At 45.4% G+C, this 27,886-nt stretch overlaps 1 protein-coding gene and 1 long non-coding RNA gene across 3 annotated transcripts in view; one reads left to right on the top strand and one right to left on the bottom strand.

The window, feature by feature from the left end:
• Positions 1 to 27,886, bottom strand: part of GPC6 (glypican 6) — a 947,632-nt gene that overhangs the window by 416,060 nt on the left and 503,686 nt on the right. The gene's annotated exons all lie outside the window — the stretch shown is intronic.
• LOC143840408 (uncharacterized) lies at positions 2,633 to 6,309 on the top strand. The gene is made up of 2 exons (XR_013232180.1): positions 2,633 to 3,109; positions 6,067 to 6,309. It is a non-coding gene; the product is annotated as an uncharacterized LOC143840408 (long non-coding RNA).

Here is a 27,886-nt window from a genome sequence, read left to right as displayed (position 1 = left end):
ACGGGCTTATGGGTCGGAAATGGGGCGGGCGGGCAGAATATCAATAGGAATGATTAGCAGACCGAAAGCAGATTGATCATTCTCAAGAAGAAGAAAAAAATGAACACCAGTGTTCTTCAAGCACACCCAAAGTGAAAATCAAACAAACCAAACCCCACAATAGCAACCATCACTCTCCAGCGCCCATGCTGGGTTCCTTGTCCGGGCTTCCCCCTTCCAATTTTTTTTTTAAGAGAGAGATCTTTCAATCATTCACCGTCAGCAAGGAATCTTGCCATACAGTTGGCTCTGCTTGTCTGTGAAATACAGCTTTGCTCCCCTCCCCAAAAAATCCTGTAGCTGCAATCCCTGACATATGAATATTGATGGGAGCTGCTTTTTTGGATCTCCTCCGGCTTATACCTGCCAATGCTCATTTTGGATCCACTAAACACACTGTAAAGAGAGGGAGTACTGAGGACTGTGGATTTATTTTTGTCCCTGGGTGCTTTGACCCGCCAATTCCTAGCAGGCCCTCGCTCCAAATCTCCCTGCGTCCTCTGTGCCAGAAGTCTCTCCATGTGTCGCTGTACCTTTGACAGCAATCAAAAAGCCCCCGATTGCATGGGGACTGTGGCTCTCCGCACGGGAAATCCCATCAGCCAATCATGTTAATCGCGGGCCAAAAAATTGATGTCCCATCATAATTCCTTTGTGGCAGTCGCCAGGTGCAAAACTCTTTTAAGTTAATACACAACGTTTTCGCTGGGACAGAATCCAACAGGAGGACTGATTATTATTTAGAATTTTATCCCGGCCTTTCTCAGCAGACTTAGGGTGGATTTACAACTCTTAACAAAACACTGGCCTGTTTCCTCATGACAAGAAACCAGTAGCTACTGTAGATTACCTGCATGCATGTATACCTCTTTATTTAGGTTCTCCTCAAATTTAGGTCTACTTCAGGCTGCAAAGGAGGACTCCCAGGGTCAAATTATCTTCCATACATAGGTAAATGCCCTCAGCACTACAGGGTTGCCAACTCCATGCCGACCAACTCATGGGTATTTATGGACAAAGCCTGAAAAGGGAAGCATTGGAGGAAAGGGGGGACCCCGGTGGGCCATAAAGCCATAAATTCTACCTTGCAAAGCAGTCATTTTCTCCAGAGAAACTGATCTCTGCTCTGGATATTGGTTGTGAGTCCATGACAACTCCAGAGCCCACCTGGATATTGGCACCTCTTCCTCATGGGGTGCTAAATTCTAGGAAGAAGGGTTCTTCTAGTTTAGTTGTCTTGCTGTCTACTGTTCTGTGTGAAATTAATATTTTGTATTTAGGAATGTTCATTACGGAGCCTCAATTTCGGTTGAAATGATACAGCTAGGGCCTCCAGGACCCTCATAGCTGTTGGTTGGGGGGGGGGGGTGGAGTGCACATTTCAGGAACAGGGAGGAGTGTGAAAAATAAACACCATGTGCTCTTGTCACCCAGAAGTGTTTTGGGGCAATGAGAATCAGGAGCATCATACATTATCTCATAGGTATAAAAAAGGCCACATAACCATCTGCTTTGCTGTGCTTTAAAAATCCCTACTTGGTGATTCTACAGCGTTATGTAGTGGTTGAGAGATGTGGCTTCTAATCTGGCAAACCGGGTTCGATTCCCCACTCCTCTACATGCAGCCAGCTGGGGAACCTTGGGCTACTCACAGTCCTGATAGAGCAGCTCTCACAGAACAGTCCTGTCAGACTGTTCTCACCATCCACCTCACAGGGTGTTTGTTGTGGGAAGAGGAATGGAAAGCAATTGTAAGCCACTTTGAGACTCCTTTGGGCAGTGAAAAGCAGGGTGTAAAAACCAACTCTTCTTCTACTTCTACAACAAATGGACACAGGAAAATGACCCAGCAGGATATTTTTCTGCAGAATTTGGAGCTAAGGCAGTTAAACAGGGCTGGATCTGTTGGGCATGTTGAATGAACACTATTTGTATGTGTGTGTTTTAAAACATTTTTATTTCACTTTCTCACCCCATCAGGATTTCCAAGGTGGTAAACATGAAAACAATGACACAGCTGAACAATTAAAACACATTTTAAAATGATCAAGTATTTAATACAAGCGCATAAGCAACATTAAAACCAGGAAGGAGAGCCACTAAACCTTATTGGGGGTAAAAAAAGTCTTCACCCACTGGCAAAAGACACCAATAGAGGGAAACAGACAAATCTCCCTGGGGATCGAAATTCCAAAGCCCTTTCTTTGGTCACCCATGTTGCAGGGGCAACTAAAGCCCAGCCTCCAAAGATGACCGGATTGTTCAGGTGGGTTACTATGGTAGAAGAAGAGAAGAAGAGTTGGTTCTTATATGCCGCTTTTCCCTACCCGAAGGAGGCTCAAAGCGGCTTACAGTCGCCTTCCCATTCCTCTCCCCACAACAGACACCCTGTGGGGTGGGTGAGGCTGAGAGAGCCCTGATATCACTGCCCGGTCAGAACAGTTTTATCAGTGCCGTGGCGAGCCCAAGGTCACCCAGCTGATTGCATGTGGGGGAGTGCAGAATCAAACCTGGCATGCCAGATTACAAGTCCGCACTCCTAACCACTACACCAAACTAGCACATTCCATCAGCTCAAGGAGCTTTCTCCTGATCCAAGAGGCTTGCCTCTAGCCTCCGGGGAAGGAGGAAAGTGCTGCCATTAGTTGAAGAAACCCACTGGATTCAACCCACTATCTTTGACACCTGTCCCTTTAAAAGGGTACGTGAAGAAGACCCATTCTTTCTTGGGGGCCAGTTCTGTCTACTTGAAAGACACAAGAAGCCAATGAAACACCCATGCTCTCTTTCCGAGTTGATGCCACCTATGGCAAAAATTTGTAGGCTTTATCGCTATCCAAACAACCACAGTGCACTAAAATGATTGGAGCGGCAGCAGGATCATACCAGCTGGATTCTACCCTAAAAAATGCATTAAAAATATGGGGTGAGGGGAGAGATCTGAGCCATTCTGTTTTCTCAGTCCCTCAAATTCCCCATCCTTGCCTTTTACTGACTGCTTTGTGGATGTTCCCCATGACACTCATATTTTACATATTGTAGTTATACTTGACTGGTTATGGATTATTTGGTAAGTATTTTATACTTCTTTTATAGGTTCCAATGACATGTGCAGCAAATATTCCGCTTTAATGGCTTTCTATTACGTTGTGAGGCTTAAAAAGAATGATCCCATGAAATGGTGCCATTTGGAAATATTTCTTAATAATACTCCAAGATTGCCGCCTAGTCCTATCTTTTATTATATATTTTCCATTGGCTCTTTGTATTTATGCGGAAGGAGTCAGGCTCAGTGTCCACGGGAGGAAAGCCGAAGGGGTGGCAGCGTGCCCTTGGCGAGAGCAAACCCTCTTAAGACCGGATGAGAGAGTTTCAGCTGAGCACCCGGACGAGGCCGAAGCGGTTTACAGTCGCCTTCCCATTCCTTTCCCAACAACAGACACCCTGTGGGGTGGGTGAGGCTGAGAGAGCCCTGATATTACTGAAGAAGAAGAGTTGGTTCTTATATGCCACTTTTCTCTACCAGAAGGAGTCTCAAAGCGGCTTACGTTCACCTTCCCTTTCCTCTCCTCACAACAGACACCCTGTGAGGTGGGTGAGCCTGAGAGAGCCCTGATATCACTGCTTGGTCAGAACAATTTTATCAGTGCCGTGGCGAGCCCAAGGTCACCCAGCTGGTTGCATGTGGGGGAGCGCAGAATCGAAACTGGCATGCCAGATTAGAAGTCCGCACTCCTAACCACTACACCAAACTGGCTCTTAACAGTTTTTTAACAGTTTTAATGATTACTTATTATATAGCATTTATGTAGTACAGCAAAGCATTTGCTACCGGCCCCTGCGCAGTGCCTTCCCCCTATGGATCAGGGCCATACCACTCTACTTCCCCCTTTTCCTTCTTTAAGGACACTTGGAGTGACACCCCTTTACACTGTGTGTGTGTGTGGGGGGGCTCTTGTCCCTCAGTCTGGCTGCTCCCACCACAATTGTACGCTGCTAGGGCCTTGAGGATCCTTAAACGGGATCTGGTGCCATGGGCACCCCTGCAGCCATGATAGCTTAGCATCGTCTGGCAGCCAGGCAAGAGATGTTCAAAGGCAGTTTGCCATTGCCTGCCTAGTGTTCCTTGGGGGAACTCCATTCAAATCCTTGGAGGTCTCCCATCCAAAACATTCCAAGGTCAACCCTGCTTAGCTTCCAAGATATGATAGGATGAAGATTACTTGGGCTATCTAGGTCAGGGCTCTGTTGTAATGATGAACCTGATGGTTCAGTTGTATGTCTTTTTTCATCAACTAAGCAACCGGGGAGAGCGGTGAGATATAAATCAAATCAATAAATATGCAAATGAATATGCAAATGAATGAATACATAAGGGGTGCAGCAGAAGAAGGCAGGCTTCCGATGATTGTGACATCAGGGGATGGGCTGTTACTCAGTGGAAGGAGAGGTACTTGGCAGGTAGGACTAAGGTTTGGTCTCAGGCTTCTCCAGTTACAAGGGCATGTGAGAGACCAGAGACCCTGGGAAGCTGCCAACAGTCTGAATAGGCAATACCAACCTTGATGTATTGAGGGTCTAATTCAGTATAAAGCAGCTTTAGGTGAGTAGATCAGGCCTTTTCAACCTTTTGACCATGGAGGTACTACTGAAATATTTTCCAGGCTTGAACGTACCAAGAAGTGATGTCAGCTGTCCCCGCCTCCCTGCCATCTCCCTTCCACAAGTGAGAGGAGTCTTATGTGGCAGGTTTGAATGGCCAGGGCCTCTCCCCTTCCCCCTTCCCTCCAGGCCAATCATTGTCCACTTTGGAAGGGGGTGAGTCAACCTGCCCAAACAAGGACATATTTTTAAAACATTAACCCCCTTTTGCTTTTCTCTCTGCTCAGAGCCGGAAAAGGCAAGCACTGGGTGGGCAGGCTCTCCCCAGCTGCCTTCTTGAAAACCCCTTTGCCATGGTAGCATTGCGGGGCACTCATGGTACAGTATGGTACCACAGTACCATGGCTGGGAAACCTTGGTGAAGATATTGAGAAGTACCATTCCTCTGTATATTGGTAGCTGAAGGACAACAGCAGGAAGGGATGGGTACAACCTGTTGGTTAGCTTCTCAGAAACATCAAATTGACCACAACTGGAAAGAGAACCATAGAGTCCTCTGATTGAATCCATTACGGCTCTTTTTGTCAACTTTCTATGTAACCATGCATGACGTTGAACTATTCCTAACTTAAGTAGGCAAACAAACTGGGATCACAGTGCAAAATACCATAAACAAACAAATGAATGTGAATAATGGCTACTGGGTTTTATAAATTACAATCCCATTCCTTTTGGTCCTTACATATTAATTGGAAGAATAATAAGGGTAGCACTATTGTCAATGTGATGTAATGTGAATTCAGGAAAGTCCTAGAGGAACAGCTTCTGTAATAAATTGTATCCAAGCTGAGAAAAAGTCTTGCCTTTCTAATACTGCGGAAAAGCTTCTGTGATACACTTCTGGAATTACACATTTTCAACAGAACTGTAGACAAAGAGGTGAATAAATGGTAGATAGCATCTGACAATTAATTACTCTCAGCAGGCCGCAATGCAGGAGGGTACATTTACACATCCATCTCCAATACTGATATATTTATTGGCTTTGCTATGTTTCCCCTCGGAATTAAATCCAAACAAACGGTGACCGTATAAACAAAGCTTGTTTGGTCCTCGAATCTGTTAGGCACCTTCATTATGTTGTATGCTAAACTGCTGCTGACCCTCTCTACTGGTAAGTATGGACTGACAATGTCCATTTCATGGTCTCTGAAGAAGTACGCATGGACGTGAAAGCTTCTGCCTGGAATAAAACTCTGCTGGTCTTAAAGATGCCCCTGGACTCAAATTTCGTTCTGTTGCTTCAGGCCAACATGGCTACCCATAACTTACTCACCTGAATCTAGAAACCAAATGTTAGTTCACTTTGATCCTTTTGCCAGGGTGGCTAACCAGATGTCTTCTTTTCCTCATTTCTGTGCTTAGAGAACGTGACAAATTCTTCAGAGTCAAGTCTATTTACAACGATGATCAGAACTGGCCAACCCTCCAGCGGCCTTGCAACCCTGACTGAGGTCCCAACCTTGAAAAATCAATGCTACGCAGGACAAAAATGTCTTAAATAAAAATAAAGTAAATAACAAAATGCCTTCAAGGAGAGAAATTTTGCTATGCTTCTGGAATTGCACATTTTTGTGGGACTGTCAAAAAGAGAATGACAAAAAAATACATTTTAAAAATTTATCTTCCAGACATTGTAATACACTTTGCAAACAAGCCAGTAAAAGCTTTCCATCAATAAGCCTAACAGCTACAGTGACAGACCAGGAAGAGCTGGGTTCAAATCTTAAGGAAGTTCACCTGATGAACTTCGGACAGCCGTTTTCGTTTTTTTTTGTGACGCTAAAGTGAGAGAGTAATCAGCTCTCTGGACCAAGAAGAAGAAAAAAAATGTGCTGTCGAGTTAAATCCAATTCAAATGTATTGTTATAACTTGTCCTTCCCTAGACAGCTTCGGTCAAGGAACAATGGGTTTTAAAACCAGTCAATAGAAATTTACATAAAACGACTCATATATATAAAAAAAATCATCATATTACAATATTAGGTAGATTCTGCCCAACAAATCCTCAAAGGAAGCATGGATGACTGCAAGCCCCCATGAGTCAGTTTCACTGGGAGCACCAGCTAATAAATTGTAATAGAAAATAATTTTTTTTAAAAATGACTAGATGGGTTCTGAGGCCATATTTAGATGTTCGGATAATCACATGATTATCACACCAAGTACCAAGCTGAGAGCCAGCGTGGTGTAGTGGTCCAGAGCGGCAGCCTCTAAGCTGGAGAACTGGGTTTGATTCCCCTGCAGCCAGCTGGGTGACCTTACATGAGTCACAGTTCTCTCAGAGCTCTCTCAGACCCATCTACCTCACAGGGTGTCTGTTGCAGAGAGAGGAAGGGAAGGAGATTGCGAGCCGCTTTAAGACTCCTTTAGGTAGTAAATAGTGAGGGACCAAAAAAAGCTTTTTCTTATTTTTGTCTTCCTCTTCCTCCTCCTCCTTGGCATCACTTGGCAGGAATATATACAGAAACTCAGATGAGTAAGTTATGCTGGGAAGGGACCAGGTATCCAGCAGCTTCATCCATCATCACACCATCTAGTTCTAGACTCAAACTGGTCACGAGGACAAAGAAGGTGAACCCTGCAGTGGATTCTTGTCCTCCCCCACCACCCGGACGATATCTGCTCTATAAATGAAAGCTCTTCCCCTGTCACGTTGCCGTGCACACATCTGACTGTGCAGGTCCTGTTTTCCCAACATCAGCACTATTAGCGCAATAAATCTGTCGAGCTTTATTAAAATTCTTTGTGACGAGCATCTGGCCTCGTAAACCTCACTCCTGTATTGATACTGCCTAAGGGGACGTCCTTGTACTACTGAATCTCTGCAGATGGGATGAACAGAAGAGCAGCACTCAAAACATTCTTCGGAGATCAGCTCTGGGTTCTGAGCTTTGTCTCCTCCAACAGCATCTCTTTTTAGTGAAGCTTTGTCTTGTCACAAACACACTGTTCTTCAAACACGGACTATTACCACAGGGGAACAGCTTGCCCAGGGGAACAAACAGCTTATCATACCAAGAATGCCTTTTTTTTTTTTTTTGAAAGAACATGTAAATACCAGCCCATCGATATAATTCCGTAGCTTTCTTCTCTCTCTTGTTCGAAGCACAGCAATAAAGGTACTGTGGATGTAAACAGGCTTGAACTGCTGGGCAACGGGATATGGATCGCCCCTGAGATCAAAGCTTAGCAGAACCACTCGACACGGCAACAGGTCTTGCTGAGCCTGTTTTTCCGACACTGCTGCCCCCCACGAACAACATGAAAATGCAAAAGGCAAGCACACACCTCTAAGCCCCCAGGGGACATACTCCGGAGAACTGTGGCCCATCAGGATGCTCTGGTGCATACCACGCTGTGGCTAAGAACACTCATCTACCGGTCACCGCAGGAAACACTGATACAGCGGGAGCAAACGTAATTGTTACGTAAAGGATAAAGCAGCTCTGAGACACAGCAAGAATTTATCAAGCTGGCGAAGGTTGCCGGTACATTTGACTCCATTCATTTCGAGATGTAAAATGATCTTTAAAAGGTTAACTCACAGAGGAGCCATGGATCAGGGGAAGAGTCTTCTGTTTTGCACACAGAAGGTTCCCAGCGTATCCAGGAAAAAGAACCGAGAAGTAGGGGATGTGCAAGAGCTCTGCCTGAGCCCCTGGAGAGCGACTGCCAGTTAAGTGGACAATACTGACCTTAATATTAAGGCTTGGTTTAAGGCTTTAAGCAGTAATGGCTTTAAACTATGTGCAGAACAGCACTAGCTAGATATCTGGGGGGGGGGGTGTCACCGTCAGAGCAGTTCAGCAGTGGAATCGACCACCTGAGGAAGTGGTGAGCTCGCCCTCACTGGCAGTCTTCAAGCAGTAGCTACCCTTGTCCCTGATCTGGAAACTGCAAATGGTGCAGAATGAGGCTGTCGGGGTTCTCACTAGAACATATTGGAGAACTCATATCCAGTCATTGCTGAGGCAGCTGCATTGGCTGCCAGTTGAATTCCGAATCCAGTTCAAGGTACTGATTATGAGCTTTAATGCCACACGTGGTCTGCGTCCTAAAATCTGAGGGACCACCTATATCCTGCAGAGGACATTCCGTTCCTCCAATACCAACAGGATGGTGGTCCAAGGCCCAAGACAGGCCTTCTTGGCCTCTACCAGGGCTAGGGCCTTTTCAGTCCTGGCCCCTACCTGGTTGAATGAGCTCCTGGAGGATCTCAGGGTCCTGAAGGAGCTGTCTCAGAAGTAGACAAAGAACAAGAGTCAAAGACATACATGGATTGACCTTACAAAAACTTAAAGAAACGACTTAGTGTAGGGGGTTGGACTAGATGACCCATGATGTCCCTTCCAACTCTATGGTCCTATGATTCTATGATTCTATGACTATAGGCAGAGTTGGATGGCAGGTCAGAAAGTTTCCATGCGTCAGAAATGACTTGACAGAATCTAACCACAAATAGTTATAGCAATCTTTTCCAGTTATAAGGAACCAAATGCAATTTTAATGCAAATGCAAATTTAGAACAGGGAAAGTTTTAAGTTCTTAGGGCTTTGGAGGGAACCAAACCATCACCCTCTGACCCTGGAAACAAACAGGAACTGTGTTTCTTTGGGAGGGGAAGGTTATCATGCTATAGTTGATATAACAATGACTTTATTATTTCCAGCACATCAGTCATTTTCACTCAGTTCTCTCTCCCTTTTTTAATTTTTAAAGCCACAAATATGACAGGTGGAAGGGAGCTCCAAGAGCCTTCAACTTAGCACCAGCATTAGAAAAGACTGTGACAAAACATCATGCATGAGGGAACGGGTACAGGTGCCACCATTAGTTGTGGTGAAACCTGAAGGGGTCAGGGGTGGGTGGGGGCAAAGGCTGAGCTTTCCTTTGCACACCCCAGCCTGGCACAGAAGAGCGGAACCAGCAACTTCCAGCCAGTGTATTTCCATTCAGCATGAAAGGTCGAAAGCGGAGACGGAAGAGATTGCAACACAGTAATAATGCATTCAATCTGGGAGTTCAGAGGCACTTTTCCCCTCCTTTTTTGGTAGTTTATTACACTGGGCGAGGAAATAGCCTGAGGACTCCCAAAAGAGCTTCAGGCAGGGAGGTTTTCTGCGGAGGTTTCTGACAGCAGCTAACCCTGTGGTCCAACTTCTCTGTCTTGTGTTCCGAAAAGAAAGAAGCAAGAGAAGAAGAAGGGGGAAAAAAGAGGGGAGGGGGCAGGCCGGATGGAAGGAGAGATGATGAAAGACCTGTAAGTGCTTATCTCTTCTAGCAAAGTACATGTCACGCATGACGGATGGGGTAGAGGGAGCTTTCCAAACGCCTCCTTAAAGCTCCCATTCCCTTCATCTGATGCCGAGGGAAGGTTGCTGCACTGAAGGTTATTTTAAGAACTCTAGGAGGTATGGCCAGGTGACAGCACACCTTGATTTTACTTTGCTAAATGTTTCAACTAGGCTGTCGTCATATCGTTAAAGACCTCCGCACTCCTCCAGAAAGTGAAAAGAGAAGGAATAGAACGAGCAAGTTTCTTTTTGGAGACCGGGAGAGGGACGGGCAGGAAGTACCGGAGACACATGTAGTCTTATTCTGGCTATTTGTTTACAAACATCCAAGCGGAACGTCATGGGAGCAAACAGTCATATGGTAGAAAGCAGAATCACTAAGCCTACCTTAGAAAATGAGTGGAGTCTGCCGGATCAGGTCCATCTAGGCCAGCATCCTCTTCCTCACTGTGGACAACCAGTGGCACCAGGGAACCAGGATTGCTCCAGAGGACCAAGCGGTCAAGGCCTTCCCACCACAATGGTTCTGTCCTCCACGAATATGTCTAATCCAGCCTTTCTCAACTTTTTACAGTTGAGAAATCCCTGAAACAGTTTCTAGGCTTCGAGGAACCCCCCAAAAGGCATGATTGTGTGGAATATGGTTGAGAGGCATAGCTGTGTATACGCCCACCTGGGGCCTCTCCCTTTCCTAACTCTTCAGGCCTATCGTTGGCCATTTCGGAGGGGAGTTGACATGACCATATATGGTTACATCACGTAATAAATGTTTAACAAATTAAGAAATTATTAACTTCAATACTCTGGTTTCTCTTCAGATCGCATAAATCTTTCGCCTTTTACTAAAGAAATTATTAACTTCCACCCATTCAGGACACTTCCAGGGCTGTCGCGAAACCCTGGGGTTTCACAAAACCCTGGTTGAGAAAGCCTGGTCAAATCCCTCTTTCATATTATCAATTCTCTTGGCCAGGAGAGTAGAATCCTAAGGTGCTTCCGTGTCAATCAGCTCATAGCTCTGCTTTTGTTGCGCCTGCAGAAATCCCTAACACAAAATCTTGTGTTACTTCTGTCAATCAGTCTTTATTATTACGGTCATAGGCCAGCACAAATCTTTAAATCCATCTGGATATAATATAAATTAGTCCCATGCATAAGATAAAATTCAGTGGGTGGTATGCATTCAGAAGGACTATGGCTTAACAATAAGGAAAAGGACACGGAAATATTGCAGCGTATAAGAAGACTTAGGTCGCCAGTAATTGGCACATTCTAATAACTGCTACGCAAAACCTTGCAATAAATGCTGATACCTGTGGATTTTGTGCACATCAGGTCTGATTGCCCAGGGCACCTACTGAAAGAAGGAAGAATAAACTTGGAATGAGATTTTTGGTATAAGAGGGAATGGAGAAGAATATGTTCCATAGTTTCTATCTCACCTGACCCGTGGAAAGATAGGCTGTCGGTCTTGAGGACCTTTTTCATAGAATTATAGAATCATAGAGTTGGAAGGGGCTATACAGGCCATCTAGTCCAACCCCCTGCTCAACGCAGGATCAGCCCTAAGCATCCTAAAGCATCCAAGAAAAGTGTGTATCCAACCTTTGCTTGAAGACTGCCATTGAGGGGGAGCTCACCACCTCCTTAGGCAGCCTATTCCACTGCTGAACTACTCTGACTGTGAAATTTTTTTTCCTGATATCTAGCCTATTTCATTGTACTTGTAGTTTAAACCAATTACCCATTTGTGTATCATACCTGGTATGAATTATTTCTGTCTCCATATTTGGATGGGTGCTTCATTGGAAAAGTGAAAGCCATTGAGGAACAAAAATTTTGGAGGGGGCATGTATCCTTCCAGTGTACTTTAAACAGTGATGACCCTTTTCATGCCTTTCCTCCCACAGCTACATGTTATCTTAGAGGATGATTAAATTATTATTTCAATTTTCTGATTTTATCTATTTAATGTATTATTTTTAATGTAATGTTTTTTAATGGTTCGTAAGCGATTTTTCAGCTCTGTAAGCAAGGTAGCTAGCAAATGTTTCAAATAAATACAATAAATAAGATGCTGTCTGCTTTAGAGCTGGCCAGTCCAGCTGGGCTAATTCATCATGCTGTCATCTCAGAACTGGATTACTGCAACACATTCCATTTAGGGCTGCCCTTAAAGATGACTTAGGGTAAAGTGCATTGGCCTGGCTGTTAACTGGATGAAGTAGGGACAGGAATATTAGACGTATTAGAACACATACATTGACGGCTGGTTCTATTCAAGGTACTGGCCCTAAACCCCTGTGTTATCCAAAATGGCTCCTTCGAGGCAAATTACAGGGCATTTGAATATATTGGCAAGAGGTTGCGGGATCTTTTCAACAATGTTTGCAGTGGAAATTCTTTTAAATAAAGGATGAGAACTTGACTTTCACCCAAGGAGGTTTGCGTGGGAGGCGCACAATGTCCAAGGCCTTAAAGGAAGACACCAGCATTATCTTTTGGCAAGCTCTATTGGCAAAAACATGCCCCTGGCAAGGAGCACGGGCCCAGCCTGGGCTGATCCTGCCATCTTGTGTCCAATAGCTGTGAGAAAACAGGCCCACCTGGAGCCATCAGGCCATTCCATTTTCACTTGAAGAACCACTCCAGTTCCTGCTTGCTGGAATCTCGTGAGGTGGCAGCCACTTAGGGAACAATGTGGGAGTAGGCCTTTACCGGGTTCGTCCTGCCACCATGAAATGCAAGCCAGCCAGTCAGTCTCTGGCTAGGAGTGCCACTGTGGCTTATCATCTATATAGCCTCTTATGGCTAAGGATGATGGAAAGTCATCTATTAAAGTCAAGAGTGAGGATGGGAGGGTGGGAAGCCCCACAGCTGGCACAGTGGGACAAGAGGTCAGCAGCACAGAAGGACAAGAGACTACCTTTTAAATACTTGAAGATGGTTATCAGATCCCCTTTCAGTTGTCACTAGGCTAAACAGACCAAGCTTCCCCAACCTTTTCTCATACGCCATGTGATCCTAGGCCCTGTTGTGATATGTTTTTGCCACAATGAGCACCATTTCCCTCACAAGAGAAGACTGAGGAGAAATAGGAGTTGAGCAGTTCAGCCCTCTCTTCATCATATGTTATAATTTCACTTTCTTGTTCTTGCAGTGGTCCTACAATGTCCTTACTCTTTTTCTTACTTAAAATATAACTAAATAACCCTTTTTTTATGCTTAGCACTTCTTGCTAGCCAAAGCTCATATTGATCTTCAGCTTTTCTAACACTCTCCCTACAATCATTGGTTATTTGTTTATACTCATCCTTGGTAATTAGGCCTTCCTTCCATTTCCTAAATGACTCTTTTTTATTCCTCAAATCATTGACAGCTGCTTATGGAGTCACCTTGGCTTCCTTAGGTTTCTTCCATCTTTTCTTCTTAAGGGAATTGTTTGAGATTGAGCCTTCAGTGTTTCACTTTTAATAAACTCCTGGCCTTCTTGGGCTCCCATCTCCTCTTCTGACCACTGGAATTACCCAACGCACCATTAAGTCTGTTCAAATTTGCTTTCCTGAAGTCCAGTTTTTCTCTTTCCCACAATTGAAAATTCCAAAAGCGCATGGTCAGTGCTACCAAGTATGTCCACTACTTCCATCTCATCTGCCAGTTCTTCCCTACCAATGAGAATCAAGTCTAAAATAGCAGACACTCTGGTTGCCCTTTCAACTTTCTGGGAAATGAAGCTGTCAGCAAGACAAGTCAAGAATTTATTGGAGTTTGCATTCTTATCTCACAGGGTGTCTATTGTGGGGAGAGGAAGGGCAGATGATTATAATCTGCTTTGAGACTCCTTCAGTTAATAAAAAGCAGGGTACAAAAATGCAGCTCTTCTTCACAGGAAGCTTTATTTACTATCCGGTTGGTAAAGGAAAAAGGACAATTTGATTAAGGCTTTTCTGTGTTGGGCCTACCCATATGGAATGAGCTCCCCCAGGGAATTCAGGGCTATGACATATTTCCCTTATTCTTGGCGGGAGGAAGTTACAAGACTATGAAGACTTTCTACTGAATGGGCATGATTCGTCCTATAATTATTTATGCTGATGCTTCGGGTGGGGTTTTATTTTAATGGAGTTATGATTTTATTGATTTTTCTGTGGAAACCACCTTGAACTTCATAGAAATATGGACTATAAATACACCTTATAAAGGAAGAAATAGCCCAGCTAAATGACCTTAGCCTTCCGTTGTACTCAGAGTGCAGTTCCTGGCTAACGTCATTCCAGGATGGTCATGGGAAGTGATGACTTTGAAAAACTGAGCCATGAAACAATCGAGGAGAATGGCAGTGATTGCCACCATAAAAAGGGACATCTCGAAAGGGCAGTGTTGGTGGGTGAGCAGCCCTAATCTTTATAGGTGACGCAATGACTCTGCCCGTAGCAACGGGCTCAACAAAAGAGTTCGGGTATCATTAATACCCCCTTCAAGGATCGCTGCCTTGTTGTGGCAAGGGGGCTTGCGTAGTTCAGTGAAGCTATGAGCTATACCGTGCAGGGCCACCCAAGACGGACAGGTCATAGCTGAGAGCTCTGACAAAAGGTGATCCACTGGAGAAGGCAATGGCAAACCACTCCAGTATCTTTGCCATGAAAACTCTATGGACAGTTCCAATAGGCATAACGATATGACGCTGGAAGATGAGCCCCTCAGGTCGGAAGGTGTCCAATATGCTACTGGGGATGAGCAGACGGCTAGTACGAGTAGCGCCAGAATGAATGAAGCGGCTGGGCCAAAGCCGAAAGGACGCTCAGTTGTGGAAGTAACTGGTGGCGAAAAGACAGTCCGATGCTGTAAAGATTTTTATTCCATAGGAACCTGGAACGTCAGATCCATGAATCAAGGCAAGCTGGACGTGGTTAAACAAGAAATGAGAAGACTGAACATTGACATTTTAGGAATCAGTGAACTAAAATGGACAGGAATGGGTGAATTTAATTCAGATTACCATCAGGTATACTACTGTGGACAAGAATCTCGCAGAAGAAATGGAGTAGCATTCATAATCAATAAGAGAGTAGGAAAAGCAGTCTTGGGATACAATCCCCAAAATGACAGAATGATCTCAGTTCGAATCCAAGGCAAACCATTCAACATCACAGTGATCCAGGTCTACGCCCCAACCACTGCTGCTGAAGAGGATGAAGTTGATCAGTTCTACGAAGCCTTACAACAACTTCTAGAAGCAACGCCAAAAAATGATGTGCTTATCATCATGGGGGATTGGAATGCTAAAGTAGGAAGCCAAAAGATAACCGGGATAACAGGCAAGTTTGGCCTTGGAGTACAAAATGAAGCAGGGCACAGGCTGGTAGAATTTTGTCAAGAGAATACAATGGTCATAGCAAACACTCTTTTCCAGCAACCCAAGAGACGACTCTACACATGGACATCACCAGACGGTCAACACAGAAATCAGATTGACTATGTGCTCTGCAGCCAAAGATGGAAAAGTTCTATCCAGTCAATAAAAACAAGACCAGGAGCTGATTGTGGTTCAGATCATGAGCTTCTTGTTGCAAAATTTAGGCTTAAATTGAAGAAAGTAGGGAAAAGCACTAGGCCACTCAGGTATGAACTAAATCATATCCCTGACGAATACACAGTGGAGGTGACAAATAGATTTAAGGAATTAGATCTGATAGACAGAGTGCCTGAAGAACTATGGACGGAGGTTCGCAACATTGTACAAGAGGTAGCAACTAAAACCATCCCAAAGAAAAAGAAATGCAAGAAATCAAAATGGCTGTCTGAGGAAGATTTACAAATAGCTAAGGAGAGAAGGGAAGTGAAAGGCAAGGGAGAAAGAGAAAGATACACCCAATTGAATGCAGAATTCCAGAGAAAAGCTAGAAGAGATAAGAATGCCTTCTTAAATGAACAGTGCAAACAAATAGAAGAAAACAATAGAATGGGGAGGACCAGAGATCTTTTCAAGAAAATTGGAGATATGAAGAGAACGTTTCATGCAAAGATGGGTATGATAAGGGACCAAAATGGTAGGGACCTCACAGAAGCAGAAGAGATCAAACAAAGGTGGCAAAATTATACAGAAGAACTATACAAGAGCGAGCTTAACATCCCTGATGACCACAATGGGGTAGTTACTGACCTGGAGCCAGACATCCTGGAATGTGAAGTCAAATGGGCCTTAGGAAGTCTGAGCAACAATAAAGCTAGTGGTAGTGACAGCATTCCAGTTGAACTATTCAAAATCGTAAAGGACGATGCAGTAAAAGTGCTACACTCAATATGCCAGCAAATTTGGAAAACTCAACAATGGCCACAGGATTGGAAAAGGGCAGTTTACATTCCAATCCCAAAGAAGGGCAATGCCAAAGAATGTTCAAACTACCGCACCATCGCACTAATTTCTCATGCTAGCAAAGTTATGCTCAAAATCCTACAAGCTAGGATCCAGCAATATGTGGACCGAGAACTTCCAGAAGTACAGGCAGGATTTCGAAGAGGCAGAGGAACTAGAGATCAAATTGCCAACATACGCTGGATCATGGAGAAAGCTAGGGAGTACCAGAAGAACGTCTACTTCTGCTTCATTGACTATGCTAAAGCCTTTGATTGTGTGGAGCACAACAAATTGTGGCAAGTTCTTAAAGAGATGGGAATACCAGAGCATCTTATTTGTCTCTTGAGAAATTTATATGCAGGTCAAGAAGCAACAGTGAGAACTGAACATGGAATCACTGACTGGTTCAAAATTGAGAAAGGAGTTCGGCAAGGCTGTATACTGTCGCCTTGCCTATTTAACTTGTATGCAGAGCACATCATGAGAAATGCGGGATTAGAGGAGTCACAAATTGGGATCAAGATTGCAGGGAGAAATATCAACAACCTCAGATATGCAGATGATACCACTCTAATGGCAGAAAGTGAAGAGGAACTAAAGAGCCTGTTGATGCGGGTGAAGGAGGAGAGTGCCAAAGTTGGCTTGAAACTCAACATCAAGAAAACAAAGATCATGGCATCCGGCACTCTCAATTCCTGGCAAATAGAAGGGGAAGAAATGGAGATAGTGACAGATTTTATTTTCCTGGGCTCCAAGATCACTGCAGATGGGGACTGCAGCAAAGAAATTAAAAGACGCTTGCTCCTGGGGAGAAAAGCTATGGCAAATCTAGACAGCATCCTAAAAAGCAGAGACATCACCCTGCCAACAAAAGTGCGTTTAGTCAAGGCTATGGTCTTCCCAGTTGCAATGTATGGCTGTGAAAGTTGGACCATAAGGAAGGCCGAGGGTCAAAGAATTGAGGCTTTTGAACTCTGGTGCTGGAGAAGACTCTTGCGAGTCCCTTGGACTGCAAGGCAAACAAACCAGTCAGTCCTAGAGGAGATCAGCCCTGACTGCTCTTTAGAAGGCCAGATCCTGAAGATGAAACTCAAATATTTTGGCCACCTCATGAGAAGGAAGGACTCCCTGGAGAAGAGCCTAATGCTGGGAGAGATCGAGGGCAAAAGAAGAAGGGGACGACAGAGAATGAGGTGGATGGATGGAGTCACTGAAGCAGTAGGTGCAAACTTAAATGGACTCCGGGGAATGGTAGAGGACAGGAAGGCCTGGAGGATCATTGTCCATGGGGTCGCGATGGGTCGGACACGACTTCGCACATAACAACAACAACAACATCATTAATATTCTAAGGCATCTCCGCATGACACAAATCAGATATCCTTTTGAATCGTCTGCTTCACACCGCCATGATTGGAGGGATCGGCTGCTTCTTTTACTTCAGATCCACACAAGAAATGAAATAAGTAGGCCTTATCAAAACCACGGCCGGGAAACACCGCTTCTGTCGGCAGTCCATTAAAACATCTCAAAGATAATCAGTAACTATAGTAATTCTAAAAAGTCAGCATGTCGTAGAATGATTTACATCTCAGAGTGCTGTTTAACCTTCCGGCTTTATTTTTTTTTTTTATCTCCTTCCCCATTCTCCGCTTGATTCTTCTGCGTTTCCCCCGCCTCGCCCTCCTCCTCCCACCCCCTGCACCTCACCATGCTAAAACAGCAAAAATTTCTAAAGCTGCTGTAAGATTAATCACAGAAGAACGATACTCTGTTCAAATCCGGCAGTGTCAGCAGGAGAGTCAATGGTGAGGATCAGATGAGCTGCAGCTCATTGGTGGTACGTTTATCAAATTTCCTCACCAGAGAATTCCTTGAAGGGGGGAAGAAAGAAAACATCTTTCTCTAAATTGCATCTTTCTTGAGGGTTTTTTTTTTTTGCTGCTCTCTGTGAGCTTTTCTAGCAACGCAGAAATCTCATGAAATCTTGGTTTTCCTGGTGCTTCTCTCACCAAATCTGGCGTATAGTTTTGGAGCCCTTTCATAGCACTTAGCTCAACCTTTTTCAACCTTTTGACCATGGAGGAGTTTCCACTTCTCAGTTGGCATGGTGAGATGAAGAGGAGACAAGAAGAAGAAGAAGAGTAGGTTCTAATATGCCACTTTACAAGAAGGAGTCTCAGAGTGGCTTGCAATCACCTTCCCTTTCCTCTCCCCACAAAAGTCACCCTGTGAGATAGGTGAGGCTGAGAAAGCCCTGATATTACTGCTCAGTCAGAACAGCTTTATCAGTGCCGTGCTGAGTCCAAGGTCACCCAGCTGGCTGCATGTGGGGAATGCAGAATCGAACCCAGCCTGCCGATTGGCGCCTGCCGATTGGTCCCTCTGAATCCCAGCCCCAGCAACTGCGAGCCGCGCGCAGCGGGTAGGGAGCTAGCATTCAGGCCGCCGCCCGAGGGAGCATCCGGCAGTCGCGCAGAGCGACTGAGGCAGCCTATTCCACTGCTGAACTACTCTGTGAAAAATCTATCAACCAATTCTCAATCCACCTGACAGTAAAAGGATCCATACCACATGCTGAGCCTCTTGTGGTGCAGAGTGGTAAGGCAGCCATCTGAAAGCTTTGCCCATAGGCTGGGAGTTCAATCCCAGCAGCCGGCTCAAGGTTGACTCAGCCTTCCATCCTTCCGAGGTCGGTAAAATGAGTACCCAGCTTGCTGGGGGGGGGGGGTAAACGGTCATGACTGGGGAAGGCACTGGCAAACCACCCCGTATTGAGTCTGTCATGAAAACGCTGGAGGGCGTCACCCCAAGGGTCAGACGTGACTCGGTGCGTGCACAGGGGATACCTTTACCTTTACCACATGTTAGAAGAAGAAGAAGAAAACTCAAGTGACTTATAATCACCTTCCCTTTCCCCTCCCCACAATACACACCCTGTGAGGTGGGTGAGGCTGAGAGAGCCCTGATATTACTGCTCAGTCAGAACAGCTTTATCAGTGCCGTGCTGAGTCCAAGGTCACCCAGCTGTCTGCATGTGGGGAATGCAGAATCGAACCCAGCCTGTCAGATTAGAAATCTGCACTCCTAAACACTACACCAAACTGGCTCTTTACCAACTTGTCAATAAGAATATTATGCAAAACCTTATCAAAAGCCTTGATTACTCTTCATGCAAGGAAACAGAATGTTTTCTTTTTTTACCGTTTTTGGCCCTGCCAGAGTTCTCCACCCCATCAGTCGGCCTTCTATGCCTGGCCTAGCCAGAGGCAGCGTTTCCCCTCCGCCATGCCGTAACAAGCCCCTTTCCATCCCGTGCGCCCAACACAGAGCACTTTATCACTGCCCTCCCATTGTGTTTTCCAGCATTAATATGCTATTTGTTTTAGCTCCTAATTACCTGCTTTATCAGCATGTCATATTTGTTCCCCCCCTTCTCATAATTATAGCCTGAATTAGGGTGACACCCGATATTGACCTCTATTTTTAGCTCCCTCTCTGCCTCCCACTCCAAAACGAGGGTGAATGCTTATTTATAAACCATGAAAACTGAGTTTGTGAGAATATTGATTCAGCGCCTTTAAAAAGCAGCTGGCTGGCAGGCAAGCCGACGTGATCACTGGCAATTAGCGGGGCACATTTCTCACTCCTAAACCTTGCCTTCCCTTTCTAATTCCATTACCGCCATTGGTTTTGCTCTGCCTATCGCGTCCCACGCTGGTGGCGAGAGAAAAGAGCTGTCGGGATAATCTGATGAAATCCAGGGGTAAAAAATGGATTCAATCAATTCCTATCAACAAGGCAACGGTGTAATTGGCGCCAGGTGTTCAGAAGCCGTTTCCAAAAGAATCAATTATCAAAAATAAAATTTAAGGTGCCTGCTTAATTTTTAAGCGCTTTCATGGCAATCGGGAGACGTTTGCTATGGCCAGAGTCAAGATTGCTCGTGGGGCGATCGTTTGTTTTTATGGGAACATGCAAAGAGCCCTTGCAGATGTGGGACTTTGAGGTGTTGCATGTGAGACAGAGTTCCAACAGGAAAGGTTCTGGTTGGCAGCAGAGGATAGGACCTACAGTAATGGGTTTAAACGATGTGTAGAAAAAAATCAGCTAGATATGGGGGGGGGGAGGGAAATCACAGTCAGAGTAGTTCAGCAGAGGAAGAGACGGTGAGCTCCCCCTCATTGGCAGTCTTCAAGCAGTAGCTGGACAGATACTTATTCTGGATGATCCTGCACTGAGCAGTGGGTGGGACTAGCTGGCCTGTATGGCCCCTTCCAACTCTATTATTATATATGGAGATTCAATATGCACAACGTGCAATGTTGGAATAGGTTACTTGAGCTTCCCAGTCCATAGACAAAGAGTCTGGATGGTAGCACAAGGTCTTAATCTTCCAGCAAGACTCCTTACAAACGCTTCAAGTAAGTTGACCAGATATTAAAAATTATAAAATGGGACGGGGGGGGGGGAGGCATGGGTGGGTGGGCTTTGCTGCCGGGGAGTTCTCTGCCCCCTTCCCCTCATTTGTGCTCACCCCTCGGAGCCCCCTGGTCCCCGGGATGGTCACGGGGAGGGAGGGGAGAAGCCCCCCAAGGGAGAAGAAGAGGGCCATCTTGGGTTGTGTCTGGGCATGGGGCGCTTAGCTGCGGCCCCTTACCCTCTTCAGAAGCGCCCACTTCGGCTAGAGCCCTCCTTCGAGTTGGCAGCAGACTTGCACTCACCAGACTCGGCTCTCCCGTGAGCAAGTCAAGGCAGCCTTTCAAGCACTCATGTGCTCCCAGGCCGTTGAAACAAGGAGGCAATTATCTGCAGCCGGTGCGAGTGGGCTGCTGCTGCCACCAGAGCCAGCCAAGCCCCCACCCGCCTGCCTGGGTGCAAGCCCTGTGTCCCTCTGTGTCCCTCTGTGGCCTCTGTGTCCCTCGCTCACTCACCCAGCAGGAGCAGGCGGAGGGTCTGCTTGTACTGGTACTTCTTGGCTTTGAGCGACTTGTCGATGCTTTTGCTCCCCTTCTGCTGGGCTCAGATCTCCTGCCTGGTGGCCGCCCGCCCTGAGGGGCCATTGCCATGCTCCGACACCTCTGCATCTCCCAGCACATAGGCAGGATCGGTGGGTGGGCACCCCCCAGTAGCCTTGGGTGGAGGCTGGAACACAGCCCTATGGCGGCGGCGGCAGGCAGCAGCAGGTGGGGGCAGGCGGGCCTCCCTCCTCACCTCTCCCTGACTTGCCTTAGGTCTCTGGAAGGAAAGTCACCTGAGCAGGCAGCAGCAGACCTGGCCGGGAAGCCTGGGCGCCTGCGTGGGGGCCTCCTGAGCCCAGGCACCTGCACAGGGGCCTGCCGAGCCCGGGCTGCCTACTCAGCTGCCTGTTGCGTGCAAAAATAAATTAAATAAAAATGTAAAAAACATTTAATTTTTTTTTCAGATATAAGAACACCGTGGGACAGGCAGGAAACGCCGCGGGACACGGGGCAGATGCCTCAAAATTGGGACAGTCACGCCAAAGGCGGGAAGGATGGTCACCTTAGCTTCAAGGGAAACAAGCTGATCCCTCATCAATTTTATTTACTTCCTTTATGTCCCCAATCTAGGACTCTGGAGATCTGGGTACTGGTCTTCTGCCATGGAACTTCACTGGGTGACCTTCACCTGTCCCTTTTCCTGAGCCTAACCAACATTTCTGGATAAATGGAGGAGACAACAAGCTGCTTTAGGGGCACGTTGGGGACAAAAAAGTGCAGAAATATCTACATAAAAGAACCTTTAAAAAATGCCCAGGGTTCTACAAAACTCTTTTTGAGAAAATTTGCTCTATGGCTAGAAGGTAAGCATACCATACAATTCTTGTCCAAAAGCCAGAGCATTGTCCCTGATGTGCCCTCATCACTTCCAGGTCACAGAAGCTCCACATGGTGTCCCTCCTGGGTCCCACTAAGAGCATCACCCCCATCCCCCAGTGGTAGGTTCAAGGGACATGGCAACCCTCTCTGTTTTACTGGTATTTATTTTGTTGTTTCTTTTTGTGTGTAAACTGTCTCAAGACAGTGGTGGGATGGTCTTAAATGATGATGACGGAAGCATGGGTGGAATTAAGACATAATGTACAAGCGGACGAATACAACAGAAGGCTTCTGGCATTTTAAAGGCTAGCAAAATTTATTCCAGAGTTTTCATTAGTCAAAACTCACTTCATCTAATGAATATTGGAAGGAAACCATTTTGTAGATTTTAAAGGGAATATTATAGAAAGGCAAGGGAGAGGAACATAGAGAACAGGGGATTCTGTCAACAATCTTTCAGGAGTGATTCTTTGAATAAGAGATTGGTCGTTGTGCATAATGGATGATAATCTAAGTTTTACAGACCAATAAGAAACGTAAAAAGAGTACAGGCCCATTAGATAAATATTTATATTCCCCATTGCAGTTAATACTAGTAGAATAATATGGGTTTCTTTCTTTAAGCAAAACTCATGGTATCCTTCTGTTTCACAACCAGAATTGTATTATTACATGAGCAATCTTTATGCAAGAGTCACATTACAGAGATATCACTAACTGAAGGAAAAGTATCTCAAAACACACAAAAAAACCACCGTTTGTTCATTGTTTTTGCATTCCACCTTTGATCTAAGGAGCTCAGGGCCATATACGTCTCATTTTATCTGCAGAGAGGCCCTGGAAAGTATGGCACAGTGAGTAATTTGCCTAAAGTTACACCCAGGCCCTCCAGATTGAACACTATTAAATCAACAGCCATACTAAACTTGTGGAACTATCTGTGATACGGGTATGAATACTATGGCTTGGTAAAACGGACTTTCCTTTTTTCTCCTTAATTCAGCTAGGCAAAACCCTTTTCTCTCTTTAAGTTACCACACAATGGAAACAGAATAAATCACTACCATCACAAAGGGGCTTTTTGCACACCTTCAAAATCGCACAATGGTTACTAATTGAAAACGCTATTGATTTGCCATAACGCACGACGTCGCCGACAATCTGCCACACACCTGAAACCAATCTGCAAAAAGTGCTTCCTTGTAGCGCTTTCAGGGAAATCCCCAAAAGTGGATTCACCCTCCGGAAAGCGATACACTCCTGCAACCAATCTGCAACAGTAGCGAAAAAGACCTGTGCGTTAACATTGTTGCGGTTTCTACAAAATCCCTCCCCCTGGCTGTCTTCTCTGATCTTCCGGCGAAGCGATCGCCATTTTTTTTTCTCCGAGCGAGTGGGGATAAACGCACCAGCGAGCCTCTTCTGTTTAGAGGCTTCCCTGGCTTCAGTCCTTCCCCTTTAGTCACTAAGCACAAACCACAGAAAAGCACGTTTGCTGAAATAAAGTCCCTTTATTTTTTACACATTAATTCAGCCGAAAATCGGGCCCGTGAGAGGGGGGGGGTTTCACTCGGAGGAAGCATGGCAACGATCAAACGATCAAACGACAGCTCAAACACACCAGGCAGCTGGATGGGTCTCTCCGTTGCAACGAATCTACCCAGATCCGTTGCTATGGGTGTGTTTTTTATTAAAAAAAAACCTTTCTTAAAGGGAAAGGGGCTGTTTGGGAGCATGCTAACGGCTGCCCATTGGCTGCTTGACGGCCAGGGGCGGGACGAGCTTGGCAATAGTGCTTCCTTTCTAGCGATTTCTGCCGAGACCGGAAGCCTGTGGGAAACGCTACAAAACGCAACTGGATTCCACTACAAAGGCAGGTATGCATAACGACGAATTCCACTACTTTAAATGGCGATTTTTCATTCAGTGACCAATTTGCAACAAAGATCCCGGTGCGTAAAGCCCCAAAGTGTATTTCCCCAAACAACTACAAAAACTCAGTTATCTGCAAATTAGATAAACCCAGATGGGTGGCTGAGAGCAGCAAATTAAACTGGAGCCCAGGAGTATCCAGGACAGCCTTTCTCCAGCCCTGGAGAACTGCATAGGCAAATCAGATGGAGCTTTACACAGCAACATGAATGGCGCATATGGCGCATAGGCTCACATGAATTCCCTGTTTTCTGAAGAAGAGCCATGGCCACTTGTAATAGCTTCTGCCACAACAGGAGTGAGAACATTTGAATGTGTGCATTCAATGTTGTACACCTATTTATACCAACCTTCCACTCTGCAGGTATTACAAGAAGGTGAAAGTCTAGAAAATGTTTGGAGAGTTCGTGATGGACGTAATTGTTATGATTTTTTTAAGAGTCTGCTATTAAAAATAGCTCAGTGAAAGGCATCATACTCTCAAGCCTCCACTCCTTTGGTTTCCTAGCTCAGTTCTGTAGTGAAGGGAGAACTTTCAGGAAACTGAAAGCCAGATTTAGGCATCGTTAACAGATGTTGACTCTTCAGTCCTGAGCTGAGAGCCAATCATCTGGCACACTGTTTGGGTGGGTCTGAACAAACTCAGGTGCATTTAATTTGCACTATTAACCTGTTCCCTCCATCCATTTTCTTCCAGCAGCTGCCTCCGCAGGGCATTCTGTACCAAACATCAAGCAGCAATAACAAAATGATGCAGCAAGAGGCTCAACTCCAATATAACTGTGGAGTTCATTCAAGGTAAGTTTGGCCTGGCCATTGTGTTCATATGGGCGTTCTCAGCATCCCTGTTTGATTTGTGAATGAGCGGTCTCATATGTATCATGTCACCCCACATCGACAGGCCTTTAAAATATGATAGAGACATCTGAGAGATATCAGCTCCTGGATTTTCTCTTGAGAACCAGCTTGGTGTAGGGTTTAAAGAGCAGTGACCTCTAATCTGCAGAACCAGCTTTGATACCTCCACCTCCTTCACATGAGTGATCTTGGGCTAGTCACAGTTCTCTTAGGGCTGTTTTCACAGAGCAGTTCTGTTAGAACTCTCTCTGCTCTCAGAAGGTGTGTGTTTTGGGGAGAGGAAGGGAAAGGTGTTGGCAAGCTGCTTTGGGGCTCCTTTGGGTAGTGGAAGAAAACCAGCTAATGCATTACCACGCTGAGTCAATTTGTATCTGCCCAGTAGCTGCTTGCGTTGTTGCAGCTTGCACTAACACATCCCATTTACTGGAGAAGGTGCAGCGCCCATTAGGGTCACAACCAGTCCATTAAACTGACACATTTCTAGAGCATGGAAGCCCTTGTGCTTGAGCACCCTTTAAATGGTTGGCTTTGGATCATTTCCAATGTTTTGTACTTGCACGGTCAGTGGCATCCATTCCAAGAACGGATCTCAAGAGCAGATTGGCAGGGGCAGGAGAGGAGGCCACCAGGAGCTCTCAGATGTCTATATTGCGTTGAAAAGGAGTGCGGAAATGGGGCGACTTGATGCGAATGAATCTGTGATTGAAAACTGGAATGCTGAGAACATCGATATAAACACAATTGCCAGGTGAAGCTTACCTTGTGTCAGGATGACAGAAGCGAAAACAACAACTTCTTTAAAAGCAAGCATTTATTTCAGAGCAGATCTTATCCAGGACGTTCAAAGCCGAAACTGGCATGCAAATTCAAAATGCAGTACTTATCCTCCAACCCTTCCTACCCAAAGATGTTCACAGACACTTCATGTCCAGGTGTCGTCTGGACAAGTGTCCAATAATGATAACATGCTCGACATTGGCCTTGGAGCACCCAGAGTTACTACTTGCAGTGATAACAGCACTTGAATGAACTCCACAGTTTGTTTGAGATCAGCCTCTGGCTGAATCATTTTGCTATTGCTGTTTGATGCTTGGTACAGATGCCCTGCTGAGCATCTGGGCAGCTGCCGTTACGGAAAGAACAATGGTCTGAGGGCACCCCTTGCCCAAGAGACACTGTACTAGATCAGGCCAGTGGCTCCTCAAGTCTAGCACTCTGTGTCACACAGTGGCCAAAATCCAGGTGACATCAGGAGGTCCACTGGTGGAGCCACCAGGGGTTTTGTTGTTCTTGTTAATTTTAGAAGTTTACCCTTATTTTTCTTGACAAGATAGGATGGTTTCCCAAGAGATATTAACACCTAACCCAGCCTTTCATTCATTCATTCATTCATTCATTCATTCATTCATTCATTCATTCATTCATTCATTCATCCATCCATCCATCCATCCATTCATTCATACATTCATTCATTTTATATACCACCCTTCCCTATGCAGGGTCAGGGCAGTGCACTGTCACATAGTTAATAACACACACACACACACAATCCCATCGCATCAGGAAACCCTTCCAGGGCCAACAAGAAACCCGACGTTTCATGAAACCCTGGTTGAGAAAGCCTAATCTAGCCTGTCACTAGAGACGGACAACCTTCAGTCCAGAGAATATAACAGGAGAGTCTTCTCTGGTCTTGCTTCTCTCTGATCTATCCATGAACCACAATCTACAAGTTGTAAATGTGGTCCCATTAAGTCCTGAGTGCAGAGCGTCACTAGTTCATATGCCAGTCTTGTCTGACTTGGCCAGCTGGGCATTATTCCCAAATACTGGTGACTTCACATCTTGCTTCTGTGGAGCTGCAGTCCCAGAGGACTCATCGCTATATTTTATCCTGTCCTCTTTATAAAGAGCCCGGAACCAAAATTCTCACAGACCTTTTAATGGGATTAAATTAATCCTCCGACTCTGAGAAGCTGCCCTTTCTACTCTTGGATGTTGATCCATTTGCCTCCTATAGAGTGTCACTCTTCGCTTTAACAGCCATGAAAATACAGGCTAGAGCTGCAAGGAAAGGGAGCAATGTTTTATTTGAGCCAAACTTTCTGGGTAGATTGCGGCAACGTTTTAGACCAGCTGCTCTCCACCTTTTTTTCATTCTTGGCCCTTTTAGGAGCTCTTCTCAGGTCCCAAGCCCCCCTGCGGTATGCTGGCCGCTTGCACAATGAGCTAGGCTTAAAAAAGGCCTAAGCTAAGAGTGAAATAACAATGTACTTTATATATACTTGAGACAGATTTCTACAATATTTGACTACCAGAAGCCAGTGCATTCTCCCCCCCCCCCGCCACCCCAGAAATGCATTAATTCAGGCACAAAGGCATACATTGCATGATTTCTTTTTCTTTCCCTTGATGAAGATCAAACCTTCTAGCCATTCAGGATGTCATACATGACAAAGAGGCTATTGCATTTGTTTAGTTACCAGCCCCCCCCCCAAATCCTTTGGGTTCCCTTTTCATATCTTCCATTCTGTGCCTCCCTTCAAATGTGCCAGCCCCCCACCCCATGACCCCTGTTGAGAATGGCTATCTTAGTCTGTTCTAATGCCTTAGACTGTTTTAAGATTGCTGTTTGTCCATGTGTTAAATTGTAATGGCCTTTGGCCACAGACAAATTTATCATATCTGGATTAGAACCTCACCATTACTGGACCATCCCAGAACCATGGAAGTGTGGAATGGGAAGGAACCTTTGGTCAGGCCCATAACTCTCAGCTTCATCCATCAGTAGCAAATTGCCAGAACCTGAATGTTTGGACAGATAGCTTTTCCCCCTTTATTCTTTTATGGAACAATTGTCCATTCACTCTCATAACCTGGTCACCATCTTACCAGGGGC

Source organism: Paroedura picta, chromosome 6 (assembly GCF_049243985.1).
Source record: "Paroedura picta isolate Pp20150507F chromosome 6, Ppicta_v3.0, whole genome shotgun sequence".
NCBI lineage: Eukaryota > Metazoa > Chordata > Lepidosauria > Squamata > Gekkonidae > Paroedura > Paroedura picta.
The sequence above is the reverse complement of the archived record's forward strand: the minus strand, read 5'-3'. Positions and strand labels throughout refer to the sequence as shown.